Below are 6,587 nucleotides of genomic sequence, written 5' to 3' on the forward strand. Positions count from 1 at the left end.
ATTCTGCAGGCAGGAGCAGGCAGCTCCAGTGACATCATTCAGTCATCTACGGGATGACAGACTGTGACCCTCGGCTCCCAGTCACATGACTCTGTCTACAGGACTGCGCACAGCCTAGATGGTTGCTTCTTTAAACTTAGCATCTCTCATCAAAGCAGAAGTTCAAATCTTAGCTTACACAATCACACACATGTGAACAATTTCTTCCTCTTTGCTCTGTTGTAAACAAGTAGAGCAGGTTGCATGTTCCCGCACTCTCAGATGAAAGAGATCACCCAAGCTTAAAAAGACCAGGAGAACTTTCCAGTCTCTGCCTCGGACCCTGCAGCTGCCACGATGTTGATGCCTAAGAAGAATCGGAGTACCATCTATGAATTCGTCTTTAAGGAAGGCGTGATGATCGCCAAAAAAGATGTCCACGTGCCCAGACACCCCAAGCTGGCAGACAAGGACCTGCCCAACCTTCATGTAATGAAGGCCAGGCAGTCTCTCAAGTCTCGAGGCTGCGTGAAGGAGCAGTCTGCTTGGAGACATCTCTACTGGTACCTTACAAACGAGGGTATCCAGTATCTCTGGGATTCCCTGCACCTACCTAACCTTCCTACACCGCAGCCATCCTGAGACCGGCAGGCCTCGGCCCTAAGGTCCAGTGGGTGGGGTGAGCGGCCTGCAAGATCCACAAGAGGGGAAGCAGACAGAGACACCGACAGAAGGAGCGCTGTGTCCTCTGGAGCTGACAAGAAAGCTGAAGTCGGGCTGGCTCAGCAACTGAATTCCAGTTTAGAGGCAGCTTTGGTCATAGTCTTGGTCAGCCACCGCAGTGAAGTTGGAGATTATGCTGTATTGAATAAACTTTAAAGAAAAAAGAAAAATGGTCAGGAGGTAAAGCCCATAGAGTTAACCTCACAGTAGATACTAGGTTAGGATTAAAAGTTAAAGAAAGATGACCCAGAGGTGCCCAAACTCTCCATATTAAGACCATTTTGTTGTATGTACAGATGTATGTATGTATGTACATATGTATGTATGTATGTACGTACCTACGTATGTATGTATGTATGTATATATGTATGTATGTATGTATGTGTGTATGTATGGATGCATGGATGCATGGATGCACGGATGGATGTAAGTACATGAAGCTGGATCTGAACAAGAGCAGAAACAACAGAAAGCCTACAAATTCATGGAAACAGAATAATTCTCTACTGAACGAAAAATTGATCAAAAGAGAAATAAAGAAATAAATTAAAGATTTTCTAGAATTTTTTTTGGGGGGTTGGATTTGTTTTTTTTTTTCAAGACAGGGTTTCTCTGTATAGTCCTGGCTGGCCTGGAACTCACTCTGTAGACTAGGCTGGCCTGGAACTCACTCTGTAGACTAGGCTGGCCTGGAACTCAGAAATCCGCCTGCCTCTGCCTCCCAGAGTGCTGGGATTACAGGTGTGTGCCACCACCGCCCAGCCTGATTTTCTAGAATTTAATGAAAGCACAACATTCCCAAACTTATGAGTCACAATGAAAGGAGTGCTAAGAGGAAATTCATAGCACTAAGTACCTGCATAAAGAATTTGGAGAGATTTCATACTATCAACTTAATATCACACTTGAAAGCTCTAGAACAAAAAGAAGCAACACACCCAAAAGGAATAGAAAACAAGAAATAATCAGGCTGAAATCAATAAAATAGGAACAAAGAGTACAATACAAAGAATCAATGAAACAAATAGTTGGTTCTTTGAGAAAATCAACAAAAATAGACAAACCTTTATCCAAACTAACTAAAAGACAGAGAGAGACTATCCAAATCAACAAAATCAGAAACCAAAAAGGAGACATAACAGACACTGAGGAAACCCAGAGACTTATAAGGACATACTTAAAAACCTGTACTTCCCCAATATGAAAAATCTAAAAGAAATGCATAATTTTCTCAATAGACAACTTTCACCAAAGTTAGATCAAGATCACATAAACAATTTACATAGATAAAGAAATAGAAGCTGCCGCAAACAAACAAGCCCAGGGCCAAATAGTTTTAGCACAGAATTCTACCAGACTTTTAAAGAAGAGTTAACACCAATACTCCTCAAATTATTTCACAAAATAGAAACAGACAGAACATTGTAAATACATTTTATGATGCCACAGTTAACTTGATACCCAAGCCACACAGATTCATATAAGAAAGAGAATTACAGACCAATTTGCCCTATGAATGTAGATGCAAATATACTCAATAAAATATCACAAACTGGATCCAAAAACACATCCAAAAGATCATTCACCATGGCTAAGTAGGTTTCATCCCAGAGATTCAGGGTTGGTTCAACATACAAAAATCTGACACTGTAATCTACAATATAAACAAACTGAAAGAAAAAAAATATGATTATTTCATTAGATATAGAAAAGGTCTTTGACAGAAATCCAAAACCCTTTAATAATAAAGTCTTAGAGAAATTAAGGATTCAAGGGACATACCTCAGTATAATAAAGACAATTACAGCAAGCCTATAGCCAAAATCAAAATAAATGGAGAGAAACAATTCAAAGCAATTCCACTAAATTCCACTAAAATCAGGAACAAGACAAGGTTGCCTACTCTCTCCATATCTATTCGATATAGTACTTGAAGTTCTAGCTGGAGCAATTAAACAGCTGAATGAGATCAAGATACAAATTGGAAAGAAAAAAGTCAAAGTGTTACTCTTTGCAGATGATGTGTGTGATGGTTTGAATATGCTTGGCCCAAGGAGTGACAATATTTGGAAGTGTGGCCTCATTGGAGTAGGTGTGGCCTTGTTGGAGGAAGTGTGTCACTGAGGATGTGGGTTTTAAGAGCTTCCTCCTAGCTGTCTGAGGAAGCCAGTCTCCTGTTTGCCTTCAGAACAAGATGTTGAACTCCTGGCTCTTCTGTGCCATGCCTGTCTGGGTGCTGCCATGCCTTGATGATGGACCCCTGAACCTGTAAGCCAACCCCAATTAAATGTTGTCCTTATCAGAGTTGCCTTGGTCACAGTGTATGTTCACAGCAGTAAAACCCTAACTAAGACAATATGATAGTACATGTAAGTTATCCTAAAAAGTCTATTGGGGAACTCCTACAACCGATAAATACTTTCCGTAAAGTAGGTGGTATAGGATTAACTAAAAAAACAAAAAATCAGTAGCCTTCCTTTATATTAATGACAAACAAACTGAGAAAGTAATTATGGAAGTGAACTCTTCCACAATAACCTCAAATAATATAAAATATCTTGGGGTAACCTCAACCAAACAAGTGAAAGGCTTATAACAACTTCAAGTCATTGAAGAAAGATAATGAAAAAGATAAGAAGATAGAAAAATCTCCTATGCTCCTGGATCAGTAGGATTAACATACTCAAAATGGCCGTCCTACCAAAGGCAATCTACAGGTTCAGTGCAATCTCCAGCAAAATCCCAACGTAATTCTTTATAGAACTTGAAAGGACAATATTCAACTTTATATGGAAAAAAATCCATGATTGCTAAAACAATCCTGAACAATAAAGGAACTGCTGGAGGTCTCACCATTGTTGTTTTATAAAGCTATAAAAATAAAAACCACATGGTATTGACATAAAAACGGACACATTGGTCAATGGAATACAATTGAAGACCCAGACATAAATCCACATACACATAGTGTGGTGGTTTGAACAGGTTTGGCCCCAATATATTTCTGTGTTTGAATACCTGGTCTATAGGGAGTAACTCTGTTAGGAGGTGTGTCACTTGTGGAGTAGGTGCGACCTTGTTGAAGGAAGTGTATCTCTGTGGAGGTGGGCTTTAAAGTGAAATTCCAGTATCTTCCTGTCTGCCTTTGGCCCAAGATGTAGAGCTCTTAACTCTTCTAGCACCACATCTGCCTGCACGCTGCCATGCTTCCCACCATGAAAATAATGGACTAAACCTCGGAAACTGTAAGCCAGCCCCAATTAAATGTGTGCCTTTATAAGATTGTCTTGGTCATGGTGTTTTTTCACAGCAATAAAACACTAAGACAGGAGATACCTGATTTTTGACAAAGAAGCCAGAAATACACATTGGGAGAAAAAGACAGCATCTTCAACAAATGATGCTGGTCAAACTGAATGCCTGCATTTAGAAGAATCCAAATAAATGCATACTTATCAAATGCCTTAAATGTATTGGCAGGCGATGACTTTCTGAACAGAACGCTGATAGCATAGGCACTATTAACAAATGGAACTTCATAAAATTGAAAAGCTTCTGTAAGGCAAAGGATGCTTTCAAGAGTCCTATGTAAGCTCAAGGACAAAAATGACAACCTACAGAACGGGAAAAACTTTTTCCCAACTCCACACCTGACAGAGGACTAATATCCAAAATATATAAAGAACTCAAGAAACTAAGTTCAAAAAACTAAATACAATTGAAAATGGGGTACAGCTGGGCAGTGGTGGTGCATGCCTTTAATCCCAGCACTTGAGAGACAGAGGCAGGCAGATTTCTGAGTTCTAGGACAGCCTGGTCTACAGAGTGAGTTGTGAGTTCCAGGACAGCCAGGGCTATGCAGAGAAACCCTGTCTCGAAAAAAAACCAAAAAAACAAAAAAGAAAAGAAAAGAAAAGAAAAAAAGAAAAAGAAAAAGGAAGGAAGGAAGGAAGGAAGGAAAGAAAGAAAGAAAGAAAGAAAGAAAGAAAGAAAGAAAGAAAGAAAGAAAGAAAGAAAGAAAGAAAATAGGGTATAGATCTAAACAGCAAATTTTCAATATAGGAATCTCAAATGGCTGAAAACCGTAAATAAAATGTTTAACATCCTTAGCCATCAGTGAAATGCAAATAAAAACTACTTTGAGATTCTATTTTATACATGTCAGAATAGCTAAAGGTCAAAAACACTGGAAACAACCTAGATATCCTTCAATAGAAAAATGGATGGACTGGGGAGTTGGCTCAGTGGTTAAGAGCACTTGTTTTTCTTACAAAGGATCTGGATTTGATTCCTAGTATACACATGAAGGCTCAGAACTTCCTCAAGCACAAGGTATATATATGTGCACAGACATATATGCAGACAAAAAACTCATATACACAAAATAAAACAAATATATGTTTTAAAAAGACATAAGAATGAATAAAGAATTTGTGGTACATTTACACAATGGAGTATTACTCAGCTGTTTAAAAGAATAACATGACATTTGCAGGCAAATGAATGGAACACTCTGAGTGAGATAACCCAAACAAGAAGATAAATAGGGTATATATTCACCTATAAGTGGGTAGTAGCCATTAAGTAAATGATAACCAAGCTACAATCCATACATCCAGAGAGGTTAGATAAGGAGGAGGTAACAGGGGTGACCATGGGTCTCCCTGGAAGGGGGAAATACAATATATTTTATGGGCAGACTGGGGTTTGGTGGAGACCTGAGTTGGGGTATCAGGTCTAAGGGGCATGGAAGACAGGTTGAAGAGAGAAAGTTCAGGGAGAGACAGCAGGAATAGGTGGCTTTGGGGTGGGGGGGGGGAGGGGGAAATGGGGGAGGGGGGCGGTGGAAAGCTAGTGCAGTAGAAACGTCCTGGATTCTAGGAAGGTGATCCTAATGAGGACTCCTAGTAGTGAGAGATGCGGAGTCTCAACTGGCCATACTCTGTGGTGGGACTGGGTTGATTTCAATTGAGTTCTCAGCCACGAGAGTCCCATGAAAATCCCTAAACAACCCTGGTTGATGCTAAGACAAAGGTTTATTCTCTGAAAGCCAACAGTGGTGGTGAGGGCACATTTCTAAGGATAACCCACACAACTCATTGAACACAGACAAGTAGAGGTGACGCTGCGCAAACCCTGCACTCGTGCATTCTAGTCTCTTTGGTAAGGGAAGGCACTCTGCTGGCTACCAGAAGAGAAATGTGGAATCCAACCCAGCCCCCAAATCTTTGATCTACAATATGTCCTGTCTAAAAAAATATGCTAGGGGAATGGTAGCTCAGTCTTCAAGACATGCTAGAGCAATGGCGGCCAAGAACTTGTGAGAGAAGCCAATGGGTCTGATCTGGCCCATTCCACAGAAGGAACTCATAATAGATACTGCTTGGATAACCAAGAACCAGAGACTAGGTAGCCCAAAGACCTACAGTTAAAACCAAATAGAACTGGTCCAAGAAAAAACAGTACCAGTGAAAGGACTCCTAATGATATGATGCTATATCCATAGATGAATGCTTTAGTCAGTCACCAGAGAGCCTTCTCCAGCAGCAGATGGGAACAGATGCAGAGACCCACAGCCAGACATTACATGGGGAGACAGTCAAACCGGGAGGTCTCCATCAAATTTCTCCCCTCAGAGCTCAAGGAATCCCTCAGAAGAGGAGGAAGAAAGATTGTAAGAGCCAGAGGGGATGGGAGACACCAGGATGACAACCTCTCTGAGCCAGCTAAGCAAGGCACATGTGAGCTCAGAGACTGAAGCAGCGTGGTCTGCGTGAAGTCTACAGGGTCTGCACCTGGTCCCTACATACGTATTACAGCTATTACCCTAATATTTTCACAAACCCCCTGACTAAGTCGGTCTGTGACTCTCCTGCCTGCTCTTG

General features: G+C 40.7%; 1 pseudogene; it reads left to right on the forward strand.

The window, feature by feature from the left end:
- The first annotated feature begins 318 nt into the window (after nucleotides 1-318).
- LOC127682331 (40S ribosomal protein S10-like) lies at nucleotides 319-826 on the forward strand (annotated as a pseudogene).
- Nucleotides 827-6,587: the final 5,761 nt, after the last annotated feature.

This window comes from Apodemus sylvaticus, chromosome 4, assembly GCF_947179515.1.
Source record: "Apodemus sylvaticus chromosome 4, mApoSyl1.1, whole genome shotgun sequence".
In the NCBI taxonomy this organism is placed as follows: Eukaryota; Metazoa; Chordata; class Mammalia; order Rodentia; family Muridae; genus Apodemus; species Apodemus sylvaticus.